This window comes from Macaca thibetana, chromosome 6 (genome assembly GCF_024542745.1).
Source record: "Macaca thibetana thibetana isolate TM-01 chromosome 6, ASM2454274v1, whole genome shotgun sequence".
Taxonomy (NCBI): Eukaryota; Metazoa; Chordata; class Mammalia; order Primates; family Cercopithecidae; genus Macaca; species Macaca thibetana.
In genome coordinates this window covers 48,733,585-48,750,977 of record NC_065583.1, presented here as the reverse complement: position 1 = coordinate 48,750,977, position 17,393 = coordinate 48,733,585, and the positions used below count along the sequence as shown (strand labels likewise).

The 17,393-nt window shown below is 44.1% G+C and overlaps 1 protein-coding gene and 1 pseudogene across 4 annotated transcripts in view; one reads left to right on the top strand and one right to left on the bottom strand.

Annotated features, from left to right (window-relative positions):
• Positions 1-17,393, bottom strand: part of AFF4 (ALF transcription elongation factor 4) — an 89,912-nt gene that overhangs the window by 68,496 nt on the left and 4,023 nt on the right. The gene's annotated exons all lie outside the window — the stretch shown is intronic.
• Positions 5,652-5,883, top strand: LOC126956038 (V-type proton ATPase subunit e 1-like; annotated as a pseudogene).

Genomic DNA, 17,393 nt, shown 5'->3' with positions numbered 1-17,393 from the left:
TGGCACCATCAGGGCTCACCGCAACCTTCACCTCCTGGGTTCAAGTGATTCTCCTGCCTCAACCTCCTGAGTAGCTCGGATTACAGGCATGTGCCACCATGCTAGACTAATTTTGTATTTTAAGTAGAGACGGGGTTTCTACATGTTGGTCAGGCTAGTCTCAAACTCCCAACTTCAGGTGATCCACCCGCCTCAGCCTCCCAAAGTGCTGGGATTACAGGTGTGAGCCACTGCACCCGGCCCATGTCAGATAGTATTAATCCTGCCACTTGACAAAACACCATTTATCACCTGGGTACAGTAGCTCATGCCTGTAATCCCAGCACTCTGGGAGGCCGAGGCATGAGGATCCCTTGAGCTCAGGAGTTCAAGACCACCTTGGGCCACATGATGAGACCCAGTCTCTACAAGGCTACTGAGATGGGAAAGGGGTCCTTCAAGTACACCTGGGTCTTGGATAAACTGAAAGCTAAGTGTGAGGGTGGTGGTACTGAAGATAGTTCCCTGTGGGAACTTGAGGCCAGAAAGTATTAGGTAACTAGTTGATGCCCCAAGACAAAGACATTTAAAAAAAACATGATCACAGGCACATCTCAGGCTGACTATGCTACCCTGATTGTTGCAGCTGGTGAATTTGAAGCTGGCATCTCCTTCTGACTTACACACTGGATGTGAAACAACTAATTGTTGGAGTTAACAAAATGGATTCCACTTAGCCACCCTACAGACAGAAGAGATACAAGGAAATGGTTAAGGAAGTCAGCACCTACAATAACAAAGTTGGCTACAACCCCAACACAGTAGCATTTGTGCCAATTTCTGGTTGGAACGATGGCAACATGCTGGGGCCAAGTGCTAACATGCCTTGATTCAAGGGATGGAAAGTCACCTATAAAGATGGCAATGTTAGTGTAAACACTCTACTTGACGCTCTGGATTGCATCCTACTACCAACTTGTCCAACTGACAAGCCCTTGTGTCTGTCTCTCCAAAGACGGCTCTGCAAGCGGTCACCTTGGCTCCAGTCAATGTTACAACTAAAGCCAAATCTGTTGCAATATACCATGAAGCTTTGAGTGAAGTTTTTCCTGGGAACAATGGGGGCTTCAACGTCAAGAACGTATCTGTCAAAAATGTTCATCATGGCCATGTTGCTGGTGACAGGAAAAATGACCCACCAATGGAAGCAGCTGGCTTCACTGCTCAGGTGATTAACCTGAACCACCCAATCTAAATCAGTGCTGGCTATGCTCCTGTAATGGACTGCCACACGGCTCACACTGCCTGCAAGTTTCCTGAGCTGAAGGGAAAGACTGATTGCCATTGTGGTAAGCTGAAAGATGGCCCTAAATTCTTGAAATCTGGTAATACTCCCGCGTCTTTGATATGGTTCCTGTCAAGCCCATGTGTGTTGAGAGCTTCTGACTATCCTCCTCTGGGTTGTTTTGTTGTTCATAATGCAAGACAGCCAGTTGCTGTGGGTGTCATCAAAACAGAGGATAAGGCCAGGCAAAGTGGTTCATGCCTGTAATCCCAGCACTTTGGGAAGCTGTGGCAGGAGAATCACTTGAGCTCAGGAGTTTGAGACCAGCCTGGGCAACATGGTAAAACCCCATCTCTACCAAAAATACAAAAAATTAGCTGGGTGTGGTGGCATGCATCTGTGGTCCCAGCTACTCAGGAAACTGAGGTCTGAGGAATGCTTGAGCCTGAGAGGTGGAAGTTCAAATAAGTCAAGATAGCACCACTGCACTCCAGCCTAGGTGACAGAGTGAGACTCTCAAAAAATTTAAAAATGGCCAGGTGCCGTGGCTCACGCCTGTAATCCCAGTACTTTGGGAGGCTGAGGCAGGCAGATAACCTGAGGTCAGGAGTTCGAGACCAGCCTGGTCAACAGAGTGAGACCCCATCTCTACTAAAAATACAAAAATTAGCCAGGTGTGGTGGCAGGTGCCTGTAATCCCAGCTACTTGAGAGGCTGAGGCAGGAGAATCACTTGAACACAGGAGATGGAGGTTGCAGTGAGCCGTAACCATGCCATTGCATTCCAGCCTGGGCAACAAGAGTAAAACTCCGTCTCGAAAAAAATTTTTTTTTAATTAAAAAAAAAAAACAGTGGACAAGAAGGCTCCTGGACCTGGCAATATCATCGAGTCTGCCCAGAAAGCTCAGAAGACTAAATGAATATCATCCCTAATACCTGCCACCCCAGTCTCAATCAATGGTAGAAGAACAGTCTCAGAACTGTTTGTTTTGATTGGCCATTTAAGTTTAACAGTAAGAGACTGGTTAATGATAACAGTGCATGGTAAAACCTTCAGAAGGAAAATATGACTGTTTTGTGATCCACTTTGAGTTTTTTTCACATGGCAGTTTTAAATTACTAGTTTTTAAATTAGTACTGTTTAATGGAAGCAACAGGACCAAGAATCCATCTCAGAATTTTGAGACCCATGAAACAAAGTTTAATGAGAGGCTGGTTCCAAGGTAGTCAGTTATCTCAACTGATTGTTCACAGTCAAGTTATAGACTGAACTCCTTGTTCTAGTCTTTGACCCCTTCTCACTATCACAGTTGACTGCCTAGTTTTAAAAATAGACAAACAAGGCCGGCACTGTGGCTCATGCCTGTAAACCCAGCACTCGGAAGGCCGAGGCGGGAGGATCACCTTAGATCAGGAGTTCGAGACCAGCTTGGCCAACATGGTGAAACCCCATCTCTACTAAAAATACAAAAATTAGCTGGGCATGGTGGCGTGCATCTGTAATCCCAGCTACTTGGGAGGCTGAGACAGGAGAATTGCTTGAACCTAGGAGGTGGAGGGAGGTTGCAGTGAGCCGAGATTGCACCACTGCACTATACTCCAGCCTGGGCGACAGAGCAAGACTCTATCTCAAAATAAAATAAAATGAAATAAAATAAAAATAAAAATAAACAGGCCGGGCACGGTGGCTCACGCCTGTAATCCTAGCACTTTGGGAGGCTGAGGCGGGCAGATCACCTGAGGTCAGGAGTTCGCGACTAGCCTGACCAACGTGGAAAAACCCCGTCTCTACTAAAAATACAAAATTAGCCAGGCATGGTGGCACATGCCTGTAATCCCAGCTACTCGGGAGGCTGAGGCAGGAGAATCACTTGAACCCAGGAGGCGGAGGTTGCGGTGAGCCAAGTTGCGCCATTGCACTGCAGCCTGGGCAACGAGCAAAACTCCGTCTCAAAAAAAGAATAAACAAGTAAAGTTTAATGAGAAAAAAACCCACAATATCACTCCACACCCATTAGGATGGCTATGATAAAAACAAAATCACAAAACAACACATGTTGGTGAGGATGTAGACAAATTGGAACCTTTGTGCACTGCTGGTGGGAATGTGCAATGGTGCAGCTGCTATGGACTGGCAGTTCCTCAAAAACTTTAACAAATAATTACCGTAGGATCCAGCAATTTTACTCCTAGGAATATATCCAAAGGAACTGAAAGCAGAGACTCAAACAGATCCATGTACACCAATGTTCACAGTGGCATCATTCACAATAGCCAAAAGATGGAAACAACCCAAATATCCATCAACAGATGGTGATCCATCAACACAGAGAAGCAAAATGGTGTATATATATACAATGGAATACTGTTTAGCCATAAGGAATGAAATTCTGATACATGCTACAACATAGATGAACCTTGAAAACATTATGCTATGTGAAATAAGTTAGACACAAAAGGACACATATTGTATGATTCTACTTAATATGAGGCACCTGGAATAGACAAATTCATAGAGACAGAAAATAGAATAGAGGTGGGGAGGTTCTGTTTGGGATGATGAAAAAGTTCTGGAAACAGTGTTGATGATTGTACAATACTGTGAATGTACTTAATGCCACTGAATTGTATATGTAAAATTATTAAAATAGTACACTTTATGTTATATATATTTTGCCACAATAAAAAAATTAGTACACCGTAAAAATAAAAATTTAAATGCGTATTCCTATGAATTACATTCATTCTATAATTTTTTTATAAACACATACATTAGTTATAAAACATTTTAAGTCAGGCGTGGTGGCGTGCTCCTGTAGTCCCAGCTACTTGGGAGGTGGAGGCACAAGAATTGCTTGAACCTGGAGGCAGAGGTTGCAGTGAGCCAAGATCACACCACTGCACTTTGTGACGACAGAATAAGACTCTGTCTCAAATAAATAAATTAAATAAGTATATAAAACACTTCGTGACTTTTTACAATTTTAATTTTAAAAAATTTAAAACAGCCGAGCGTTGTGGCTCACACCCGTAATCCCAGCACTTTAGGAGGCTGAGGCAGTGGATCACTTGAAGTCACAAATTCGAGACCAGCCTGGCCAACATGGCCAAACCCCATCTCTACTAAAACTACAAAAATTAGCCAGGTGTGGTGACATGCACCTGTAGTCCCAGCTACTCGGGAGACTGAGGCAAGAGAATCATTTGAATCTGGGAGGCGAAAGTTGCAGTGAGCCAAGATTGTGCCACTCCACTTTAGCCTGCACAACAGAGTGAGATTCTGTCCCCCCCCCAAAAAAAAGAAAAGAAAACAGTTTAGTGTAAAATGTGTACTCTAACTTTCCCCATTCAAGTGGAGGTCAGAATTTGTTACAATTTTTTTTTTCACTTAGTGTCTTAGAATAACTATCCTACTGAAAAACGGAGCCATTCAGTTATAAGATTATTGAGTGATTTAAACTCCGAAAGTCAAAATGAGGTTTAAGCTAAGATTTCAATTATTTTCAAATCCAGTATATTACAACTGCTATTAAACTGTAACTTTACCACAATGCACTATGTTAAAGCACAAAGCCTCAACAGTACGTAATCCCTCTTGGCCTCATTTGGTAGGATTTCTCTACCCATGAGACAGTCTGAAGAGGTCCCTTCCTACAAGTCAGGGAAACAAAGGTTGTACACTTAGAGATCAAAGCCAATAACAAAACATCAGGTCCCAAGACAATATTTAGCACAGAAGGACCTTTGCCCCAAAGTTAGTCATGAGACTTCTATAGCCTTCAGGTTTAAAATAATGTAGTGAAAAACATGAAAGCAAAGATAACAATTCCACACATTTTTGCTTCCTTCATCACATCCTTATGTATTATCTGAATTTCTCATTGTATTTCATAAATCACTCTCAATTGGACCCTCAAAGTCTCCCAGAAATTGTGCTTTTTTTTTTTTTTTTTTTTTTTTTTTTTTTTTGAGATGGAGTCTTGCTCTGTCGCCAGGCTGGAGTGCAGTGGTACGATCTCGCATCACTGCAACCTCCACCTCCTGTGTTCAAGCAATTCCTGTGTCTCAGCCTCCTGAGTAGCTAGGACTACAGGCGCATGCCACCATGCCCGGCTAATCTTTTGTACTTTAATAGAGACAGGGTTTCATCATGTTGGCCAAGATGGTCTCAATCTCCTGACCTCATGATCTGCCCTCCTCGGCCTCCCAAAGTGAAACTGTACTATTTTTCTCTGATGAACGCTTTTTCCCATTCCTCACAAGTATTTCATGAAGTTCTATGACTCCCCACAATCCTAATTTCCATTCACAAATAACCTTGTCTTAATGGACAAAGATTAAAAAACAGAAAACTAAAAATCAGAGAGAGGCAGCTCCAGCAGCAAACATGGTATATCATGGCCTCACAGAGATGAGCATGTCCTGGGGCTTTGTTGGCTTCTTTGTGCCCTGGTTCATCCCTAAGGGGCCTAACTGGGGAGTTATCATCACCACGATGGTGACCTGTTCAGTTTGCTGCTCTCTTTTGGCTGACTGCAATTCTGGCCCAGTGCAACCCTCTCTATGCAACATGCTTGAAAGATGAAACCACCTGGTATCTGAAGCAACATTGGCCTTGAGGAAGAAGACATGTTCTACAGTGTTCAGTGATTGAAATCAAGAAAGTGAACCCCTTTTTGGATGCAAAATTACCTCCAAATGCAGGCCACCTTCTTTGACTCTGCCTATTTAGGGCATCAGCTGCCTTAAATGTTCATAACACATTTGAATTTTCTTTCTCACAATGCAGTATTTTTTTCCTTCACCTGATTTACACTTTGATGAATTATGTGTGTACTTAACCTAAACTATGCTGATTCCACACAATGTTTATGGACTCCTGTAAGTCAGAAGATGCTCTCTTCTGAGAAATGTATTAATCTATCCCTTGGAATTTATAGATTTGAAGATGGCTCTTGCCTTATCAAAACATGGGAATCAGGCCGGGCGCGGTGGCTCAAGCCTATAATCCCAGCACTTTGGGAGGCCGAGACAGGCGGATCACGAGGTCAGGAGATCGAGACCATCCTGGCTAACCCGGTGAAACCCCATCTCTACTAAAAAATACAAAAAACTAGCCGGGCGAGGTGGCGGGCGCCTGTAGTCCCAGCTATTCGGGAGGCTGAGGCAGGAGAATGGCGTGAACCCGGGAGGCGGAGCTTGCAGTGAGCTGAGATCCGGCCACTGCACTCCAGCCTGGGCGACAAAGCAAGACTCCATCTCAAAAAAAAAAAAAAAAAAAAAAAAAAAAACATGGGAATCAGTGAAGGGTCTAAAAACTGCTATTAGGCAAACAAGACTCCAGTGGGGCAGTCGGTAGGAAGGCATACTGAGAGGGAAGATCTGTCCCAACAAAACTACACCAAATTATATTTTCAGGATGAAAATCTTATCTCTGCCATCTTTTGTCTTTTTTTTTTTTTTTGAGATGGGTCTTGCCATGTTGCCCAGGCTTGTTTCAAACTCCTTGGCTCAAGCAATCCTCCTGCCACAGCCTTCAGAGTAGCTCAGACTACAGGCATGAGCCATCATACCTGGCTCTCTGCCATCTTTTGGAATAAATTATTTTTCTGCTTTAAGAAACGATAGGCCAGGCCCAGTGGCTCACACCTGCAATCTCAGCACTTTGGGAGGCCAATGTGGAAGGACCACTTGAGCCCAGGAGTTCCAGACCAGCCTGGGAAACAAAGCGAGACCTCATCTCTTAAAAAATGTAAAAGTTAGGCCGGGCACGGTGGCTCAAGCCTATAATTCCAGCACTTCGGGAGGCTGAGGCAGGCAGATCATGAGGTCAGGAGATCGAGACCATCCTGGCTAACACGGTGAAACCTGGTCTCTACTAAAAACATACACACACACAAAAATTAGCCAGGCGTGATGGCGGGTGCCTGTAGTCCCGGCTACTCTGGAGGCTGAGGCGGGAGAATGGCATGAACCCGGGAGGCGGAGCTTGCAGTGAGCAGAGATGGCGCCACTGCCCTAGAGCGAGACTCCGTCTCAAAAAAAGTAAAAATTAGCCAGGCAAGGTGGTGCATGCCTGTAGTCCTAGCTACTTGGAGACTGAGGCAGAAGGACCACTTGAGCCCAGGAGTTTGAGGCTGCAGTGAGCTATGTTTGTGCCACTGCACTCCAGCTCGGCCAACAACAGAGCAAGACCTGGTCTCAAAAATAAATAAATGAAAATAAAGGCCGGGCGCGGTGGCTCAGGCCTGTAATCCCAGCACTTTGGGAGGCCGAGACGGGCGGATCACGAGGTCAGGAGATCGAGAGACGATCCCGGCTAACACGGTGAAACCTCGTCTCTACTAAAAAATACAAAAAAAATAGCCGGGCGAGGTGGCGGGCGCCTGTAGTCCCAGCTACTCGGGAGGCTGAGGCAGGAGAATGGCGTAAACCCGGGAGGCGGAGCTTGCAGTGAGCTGAGATCCGGCCACTGCACTCCAGCCTGGGTGACAGAGCAAGACTCCGTCTCAAAAAAAAAAAAAAAAAAAAAAAAAGAAAATAAAAAGCAGCCGGGCAAGGTGGCTCACGCCTGTAATCCCAGTACTCTGGGAAGCCGAGGCGGGTGGATCACGAGGTCGGGAGTTCGAGACCAGCCGGGCCAACATAGTGAAATCCCATCTCAACTAAAAATACAAAAAATTAGCTGGGCCTGGCCGGGTGCGATGTTCACACCTGTAATCCCAGCACTTTGGGAGGCCGAGGCAGACGGATCACCTGAGGTTGGGAGTTCCAGACCAGCTTGACCAACATGTCTCTACTAAAAATACAAAATTAGCCGGGAATGGTGGCACATGCCTGTAATCCCAGCTACTCAGGAGGCTGAGGCAGGAGAATCGCTTGAACCCGGGAGGTAGAGGTTGCAGTGAGTGGAGATTGTGCCACTGCACTCCAGCCTGGGCAACAAGAGTGAAACTCCGTCTCAATAAATAAACAAACAAACAAACAAGCCAGGCATGGTGGTGGGTGCCTGTAATCCTAGCTACTCGGGAGGCTGAGGTAGGAGAATCGCTTGAATCCAGGAGGCAGAGGTTGCAGTGAGCCAAGATTGCCCCACTGCTCTCCAGCCCAGGCGACAGTGCGAGACTCCATGTCAAAAATAAAATAAAACTAAAAAACAATGGAAGAAAAATATTTTTATCAATCAACCATCAGCTTTCAAACTATCAGCGTCTACATCTATTCTCCTCCCTCCCAGTGACAAAGGAAAAAAACTCAAATCTTCCTAACAAAGAACAATTATCCTCATTTTGCTGTCTTCTAGACCTTTAGCAGTCGCGACTTTTTCCCAAATAACTTCAACTTCTCCATCTCTAATGAATCCTTCGAATCCTTTCCATCAGCATTCAAACATATTCTTTAAAAAAGATTTTAAGAAGGCCAGGATGGTGGCTCATGTCTGCTGTAATCCCAGCACTTTGGGAGGCTGAGATGGGCAGATCACTTGAGGCCAGGAGTTCGAGATCAGCCTGGCCAACATGGCAAAATCCTGTCTCTACTAAAATTATAAAAATTAGCTGGGCATGGTGGTGCACACCTGTAGACCCAGCTACTCAGGAGGTTGAAACAGGAGAATCGCTTGAACCAGGAGGCAGAGGTTGCAGTGAGCAGAGATCGTGACACTGCACTCCAGAGCCTGGGCAACAAGGCAAGACTCTGTCTCCAAAAAAAAAAAAAAAAAAGTCTTCACTGGCCCCCAACTCTCTCCAGCCAAGCTTCTCAAAAGGACTTTTGGTGATTCTCCACTTCCTCAGCAACCATTCATTTTATAAAATGCTACCCCAAAAGGTAAGGACCAATACAGTGAACAGTTGTGCTACCCATCAAACAACCACCTTAGGAAATAAAGCATTACCAACATAGTAGAAGGCTACTGTGTACTTCTCCTGGATCACATCTCCAAGTACTCTCTCCCCCTATAAGCAGTAGACACTATTCTGATTTTGGTGTCAATCATTCTCAGGAATTTCTTTTCTTTTTTTTTTTGAGACAGAGTCTCACTTGGTTCTCCAGGCTGGAATGCAGTGGCACAATCTCAACTCACTGCAACTTCCGCATCCCAGGTTCAAGCAATTCTCCTTGCCTCAGCCTCCTGAGTAGCTGGGACTACAGGCATCTGCCATGACACCAGGCTAATTTTTGTATTTTCAGTAGAGATGGGGTCTCAAACTCCTGACCTCAGGTGATCAGCCCACCTTGGCCTCCCAAAGTGCTGGGATTATAGGCATGAGTCATCACACCAAGTCAGGAATTTCTTTATACTTTTACTACTTATGTACGTATCTCTGAATAAGAAACTGAATTGTTTTGCATATTTTTTCAACGTTACTAAAAAGGTATACTCTTAACAACTCAATTTTTTTTTTTTTCAGATGGAGTCTCGTTCTGTCGCCCAGGCTGGAGTGCAGTGGCTGGATCTCAGCTCACTGCAAGCTCCCCCTCGCAGGTTCACACCATTCTCCTACCTCAGCCTCCCAAGTAGCTGGGACTACAGGCGCCCGCCACCTCGCCCGGCTAGTTTTTTGTATTTTTTAGTAGAGACGGGGTTTCACCGGGTTAGCCAGGATGGTCTCGATCTCCTGACCTCGTGATCCACCTGTCTCGGCCTCCCAAAGTGCTGGGATTACAGGCTTGAGCCACCGCGCCTGGCCAACAACTCAATTTTTTTAATGCTCAGCATTACAAGGTTAATCTATTGTAATGTATGGAAATGTATTCCATTGTAATAATGGAAAATAAATAATCCATTATTTTCACTGTATATCCACACAGTTTACTTATCTACTCTCCAGACGACACATATTTAGGTAGTTTCCCCTTTTTCTGCCATTAAAAACAATACTAAATGATCATTTTTATGCACATCTTTTCGCACCAATGAGTGAGAGTTCTTCTAGAATAGACAGCTAGAAGTGGAACTACTGGGCTGCAGAGGATGAGCATTTTCAACTTTAGTAGATACAGCCAAATTATTAATACTTTCCAAAATGCTGTATCCAATCACTATTCAACATTCTACTGTTTCCAATTTCCCAACATTCTGTTTACAATTTCCCACATCGTATTTCTTTGCCAAGATCATTAGCAACTTCCATATTGCTAAATCCAACAGATATTTTACCATTTTACTTGACTTACCATTCAATACATTCAGCCACTTATTTCTCCTTGATACACTCTTTGGCACTGTAACACTTAGCCTTCCCAGCGTCCCCAGCTCCTCTGGCTCTTCCCATCCTACCTACCAGACATCTTCAAAATTGGTGCTCCTCTGGTGCTCAGCCATGGGTCTTATTCTCATTCATTTTATATCCTCTCTTTACATTCCCAAAGCTTAAAATATCTCTATGTGGCCAGGCGTGGTGGCTTACACCTGTAATCCCAGCACTTTGGGAGGCCAAGGCGGGCGAATTACTTGAGGTCAGGAGTCCAACACCAGCCTGGCCAACATGGTGAAACTCTGTCTCTGCTAAAAATACAAAAAAAATTAACTGGGCATAGTGGTGCATGCCTGTAATTCCACCTACTTGAGAGGCTGAAGCATAAGAATCACTTGAACCTGGGAGGCAGAGGCTGCAGTGAGCCAAGATCGTGCCACTGCACTCCAGCTTAAGTGACGGAGTGAGACTCCATCTCAAAAAAAAACAAAAAACAAAAAACAAAAAACTCTATGCCTACAACCAGAATGCCCACATATGCTCCCCATGATACTTTCTCTTCTGAAATACAAAACCGCACATCCAGGAACCTGTTTGACAATGCTCTTTGGCTATCTAAGAAATCTAAATCAGGGCTAGGCACTATGTCTCATGCCTATAATCTCAGCACTTTGGGAAGGCAAGGTAAGAGGACTGCTTGAGCTCAGGAGTTCAAGACCAGCCTAGGCAACATAGGGAGAATCTATTAAAAACAAACAAAAAAAAAAAGTGTACCTTTTTTTAATCCCAAAGGCTTCAAAACTAAGATATCTCTTTTTTTGTTTTTATTGTAATTTTTTATTTTTCAGAGACAGGGTCTCAGTCTGTCACCTAGGCTGGAGTGCAATGGTGCAATCATAGTTCACTGTAACCTCAAACTCCTTAGGTAAGTGATCCTCCCACCTCAGCCTCCTGAGTAGCTGGGACTAAAGGGTGCATGACACCACACCTGGCTAATTTTGTTTTTCTTTTTAATTTTTTGTAGAGGCAAGATCTCATTATATTGCCCAGGCCGGTCCCAAACTCCTGGCCTCAAGTAATCCTACCACCTCAGTCTCCCAAAGTGCTGGGAGTACAGTAACTTTGTAATGAGTCACCATGCCCAGTCCCAAAAATCTCAATCTTAATACATCTAAAATTAATTTTCTGATCTGCTTTCCCTTACCGCCCACCACTCCTCCTCCAGTGATCCTCATCCCAATAGTAGTGCATCCAGCGAGCCAACTGCTTTTGCTGAATTCTTCCTTCAATCTCTTTCCAAATCCAATCCATCACCATAACCTCCAAAATATATTTTGAATCTCCCTCCTCACTTATTTTTCCACTGCCATGGTTCAAAACACACAACATTTTATCTCTGGCTTGAATAAACGCTATAGGCTTTCTAATTGGACTTCTACTTCCCTCAGTCTCTCTTTATATGCCATACAGCAGCCAAAGTAATCTTTCTAAGATGCAAATCAGGTCAGATTGCCTAATTCCTGCTTAAAATTTTTAAATAAGCTTTCCGTTTACCTTAAGATAAACTTTAGGTAAATTTTAAAGTCCTCAACATGGCTTACAATATTCTACTTGATCTGACTCGTCTCCTCATCAGATTAATCTCATACTTTCTACCAGTCCCTTCCAGTTCCAAGGGCCTTTTCCTGGGCTTCTTGAACACGTGGTACGCATTCCAGATTCAGGAAAGTCATGCAGATGAGCAATCCCCAATCTTTTTGGCACCAGGGACCAGTTTCACAAAAGACAATTTTTCCATGGATGGACAGGGGTTGCGGGGAGATGATTTTGAAAGAAAACCATTCCACCTCACATCATGGGGCATTAGATTCTCAGAAGCAGTATGCAACCTAGATCTCTTGCATGTGCAGTTCACAACAGGGTTTGAGCTCCTACTGACACGGCATAGTTCCCTCGACCCCACCACATGACTTGCGACAGAGGTGGCTCACTTGCTTACCCGCCATGCTCAAACCCCTTGCGGGAGGGGGAGCACACAGGGTGAATCGGTGCAGGAGCCTTTGGGTGCTAGCAGGAATGAACCCCATATCGGCCCATGGCAGCATCTAGGGGTGGTTGCCCACGACCTCTGGAGCCCCAGACAGTGTGTGTTACAAACAATGCTCTTTTTTCATTTGCTGTCCACGGATGGCTAAGTGTTAAGCTCAGTGGAAGGTCAGGGTGATAGCCTTTCACATCCTGCTTTCTTGGTACCCAGGTTCTTCTCTGGTATTCAGGAAGAATCAGGTCACATGAACTTAAAGGATGGTGAATGCAGAAATTTTATTGAGTGGTGGAAGTGGCTCTCAGCAGGATGGGGAGCTGGAAAAGGGATGGAGTGGGAAGATAATCTTCCCCTGGAGCTCAGCTGTCCCTAGCTGAAATCCTCTCCAACCCATAGTCTCTGGTATCCAGCTGCTTCTTCTCTTCTCTACTTCTTCTCTTCTCTCCTTCTCTGCCGTACCACTCTGTTCCTCTGCTAGTGGAGCTTGGGGTTTTTATGGGTACTGGGTGGCAGGGGAGCGTGGTGGGCCAGGGTAGTTATGGAAAAGGCAACATTCAGGCAGGAAAACAGGGATGTGAAGTTCTTATTTAGGGCTATGGGTCCAGGCTTGAGGGGCCCTCACCAGGTGTCCCACCCTCTTCTAGCCAATATTTCCCTGCCTCCTGTCCGTATCACTATGAGAATCTGATCTGATAGGAAGCAGAGCTCTGGCGGTAATGCTCACTTGCATAGTATACTACATAATAGTGTACCTATAACTATACAGGTCGGGTGCGGCGGCTCACGCCTGTAATCCCAACACTTTGGGAGGCTGAGGTGGGCAAATCACGAGGTCAAGAGTTCAAGACCAGCCTGATCAACATGGTGAAACCCCATCTCTACTAAAAATACAAAAATTAGACAGGAGTGGTGGCATGCGCCTATAATCCCAGCTACTCAGGAGGCTGAGGCAGGAAAATCGCTTGAACCCTGAAGGCAGAGGCTGCAGTGAGCCAAGATCGTGCCACTGCACTCCAGCCTGGGCAACAGAGCGAGACTCCGTCTCAAAAGAAAACAAACGAACAAACAAACAAAATATATATATTAAAAAATATACAACATGTATTACATAGATTATATAGTATATAATATACAGCAGAGTATATTATATATACTACATATAACATATGCTATATGTACTATATATAATATAAACTATATTTACTATATTTTATAGTATATATAATGCACAAGATGTGTAATATATAAATATATAATACATGTAATATATGTAATGTATGTGTGTATTATACACATACGTATTAGACAAATATACATATTCTACAAACAAAAAACCCTAACAGCCACCACAGTAAATAGTTAGCAGTAACTAACTGCTCAATGCTAAGAAAATCCTCAAACCCAAGTATCCACTAAGGCCCATTTGATCTGCTAAGGCAGGATTCAATGAATGTTTTTAGGGAAGTAAATATTTCAGGTTTGGCAGGCCATATAGTCACAATTACTAAATTCTGCCATCGCAGCAGCAAAAGCAGCCACAGACAATACATAAACAAATGGGTGTGTAGTCTGTGTTCCAATAAAACTTTATTTATGGACATTGAAATCTGAGTTTCCTGGCCGGCCCAGTGGCTCATGCCTGTAATCCCAGCACCTTGGAAGGCCAAGGCAGGCAGATTACCAGAGGTCAGAAGTTCAAGACCAGCCTGGCCAACATGGCAAAACCCCATCTCTACCAAAACTATAAAAATTAGCTAGGCGTGGTGGCGCAGGCCTGTAGTCCCAGCTACTCAGGAGGCTGAGGCAGGGAGAATCACTTGAACCTGGGAGGCGGAGGTTGCAGTGAGCCGAGACCACACCACTGCACAGCCTGGACAACAGAGCAAGACTCCATCTCAGGGGAAAATAAAAGAGAGAGAGAGAGAGAAATCTGAGTTTCCTAAAATATTCACTTGCTAAAAAAAAAATGACTTTTTCCGACCATTTAAAAATGTAAACATGGGCCAGACAAGGTGGCTCACACCTGTGATCCCAGCACTTTGGAAGGCTGAGGCAGGGACATCCTAAGGTCAGGAGTTCGAGACCAACCTGACCAATGTGGTGAAACCCCATCTCTACTAAAAATACAAAAATTAGCCGGGCGTGGTGGCAGGCGCCTGTAATTCCAGCTACTCAGGAGGCTGAGGCAGGAGAATCAGTTGAACCTGGGAGGTGGAGGTTGCGGTGAGCCAAGATCACACCACTGCACTCTAGCTTGGGTGACAGTGTGAGACTTCGTCTCAAAAAAAAAGTAAAGATGGCCAGGTGCAGTAACTCATGCCTGGAATCTCAGCACACTGAGAGGCTGAGGTGGGAGGACTACTTCAGGCCAGGAATTTGTGACCAGTCTAGGCAACACAGCAAGACCCCATCTTTGCAAAAACCAAAAAATTTAGCCAGGCATGGTGTCTCGTGCCTGTAGTCCTAGCTACTTAGAAGGCTGAGGCAGGAGGATTGCACTCAGCAGATCAAGGCTGCAGTGAGCCATGACCACCCCATGCACTCTGCACTCCAGCCTGGGCAATGGAGTGTAACCCTGTCCAAAAAAATAATTATTATTAATTTAAAATCTTATTTAATTCAATGGTAAATCAGGCCAGACTTCTAGATGTTAACTATTAAAAGCTACAGAAAGTCTGGGTGCAGTGGCTCACACGTATAATCCCAGCACTTTGGGAGGCCGAGGCGGGCAGATCACCTGAGGTTAGGAGTTCGAGATCAGCCTGGTCAACATGGCAAAACCCCCGTCTCCACTAAAGATACAAAAATTGGCTGGGTGTGGTGGCAGGCACCTGTAGTCCCAGCTACTCAGGAGGCTGGGGCAGGAGGACTGCTTGAAACCCAGGAAGTAGAGGTTGCAGTGAGTTGAGATCACGCCACTGCACTCTAGCCTAGGTGACAGTGCGAGACTCCATCTCAAAAAATAGAAATAAAAAAAAAAATAAAATGTACAGAAAATACAAGGGACAAAAGAACATATTACATGAAACCACTGGGATCTCATCAACACAATCTAGATTCTGAGAAGTATCATAGGGCAAAGACCTGGCTTCTCCAACAAACCAACTATATGGGAATAACCACAATAAAAAGACAGAGGAAAACTTACAGATTAAAAAAAAGAGGGCTCATATGCACCTAAACCCAATGTAATATATACAGACCTTATTTGGATCCTAATTCACACAAATTGTAAAAACAATACAAAAACTATAATTAGGGAAATGTGAACACTTAACTGGATATAGATGATATTAAGGAATTAGTGTTACTTTTTTAGTGTATAATATTGTGATTATTGTTTTAATCTTTATATTTTAGAAACATATAGTGAAATATTACAACAGTTACAGTCCTTCTTTTACCAGTGTCTTCCCTAATACATTTTTCCTGACGTTACTCAGCAGGCTATAGTTCCACAGTAGCTGCATAACAAATAATTAAAAGAGGTACACCAGCCTGGACAACAGGGTGAAACCCCGTTTCTATAAAAAATACAAAAACACTTAGCAGGGCACGGTGGTGCACACCTGTAGTCCCAGCTACCCGGGAGGTTGAGGCATGAAAATTGCTGGAGCCTGGGAAGCAGAGGTTGCAGTGAGCCAAGATCACACCACTGCACTCCAGCCTGGATGACAGAGTGAGACCCTGTCTCGAAAAAAAAAAAGAAAAAAAAAAAAGGAGCTACAAAGTGATGCAAAGACTGAAAGGAAGTAGATCACAATTGGAATGGGGTGAAGAATTAAGCAAAACTTCAAGAAGGCAATGAAATGTAAATTAGGCCTTTAAAAATAGTGAAATTTTAACAGGTAAGAAACAAGATAGAAGAAATAATATTCCAACTGGGAGAAATGGAAGCAACTGCAAAAAGGTGAGAAGGTGTGTCTCTGCAGAGTATTGGCTGGTACTCACCTCTCCATAAAACTGTACCTTCCCCAACGATGACATGAAAAGGAAAAGTCATAACCCACTAGGCAACTCCAAACTGACAAAATCCTGGGAGAGCTATTAGGCCCAAAGCAACCCCAGGAAGCCCTGTCCCCAAACAGATCTCTGGATAATCAAACCATACTGGCTTTCCAGTGCAATCTATTCATGTCAGTCCCTGATTTCTTCTACCCAACAACCTTGGGAAAAGAATACATGAAGTTCTCTTACCTGTCCTAGGAAATGATTATTGAAGTAATTAGTTTAAAACAGTATCCACTAATAAGCTATGTTTCCTTGCCTAAAAGCCACCAACATCGTTCATTAAGCACTCCAAGAGAGAAAAAGTTACATAAAATGCCTTCTGTCAGAACATTCCTCAGGTTACAGATTTTTTTTTTTTTTTTTTTTTTTTTTGAGATGGAGTGTTGCTCTGTTGCCAGGCTGGAGTGCAGTGGCGCGATCTCGGCTCACTGCAACCTGCGCCTCCCAGATTCAAGTGATTCTCCTGCCTCAGCCTCCCAAGGAGCTGGGACTACAGGTACACGCCACCACGCCCAGCTAATTTTTGTGTTTTTAGTAGAGACGGGGTTTCACCATATTGTCCAGGATCGTCTTGATCTCTTGACCTCGTGATCCTCCCACCTTGGCCTCCCAAAGTGCTGGAATTACAGGCATGAGCCACTGAGTCCGGCCAGGTTACAGATTTTTTAACAAATAATAGCTGATAAAGCAGGTAGTTAGGTAAGATTTTTTTTCTTCAAAAATAGAATAGGTAGTTCTAGTATTAAAATGTTTCGGAATACTCTGGAATTGAATTTGGTGGTTCTAATATTTTCTGTGCCCCAGTACTGTTAAAATTTCCAAGATATGATACCAGTGAAAATGAATATCAAGACAAATAGGAATGCAGATGATGTGC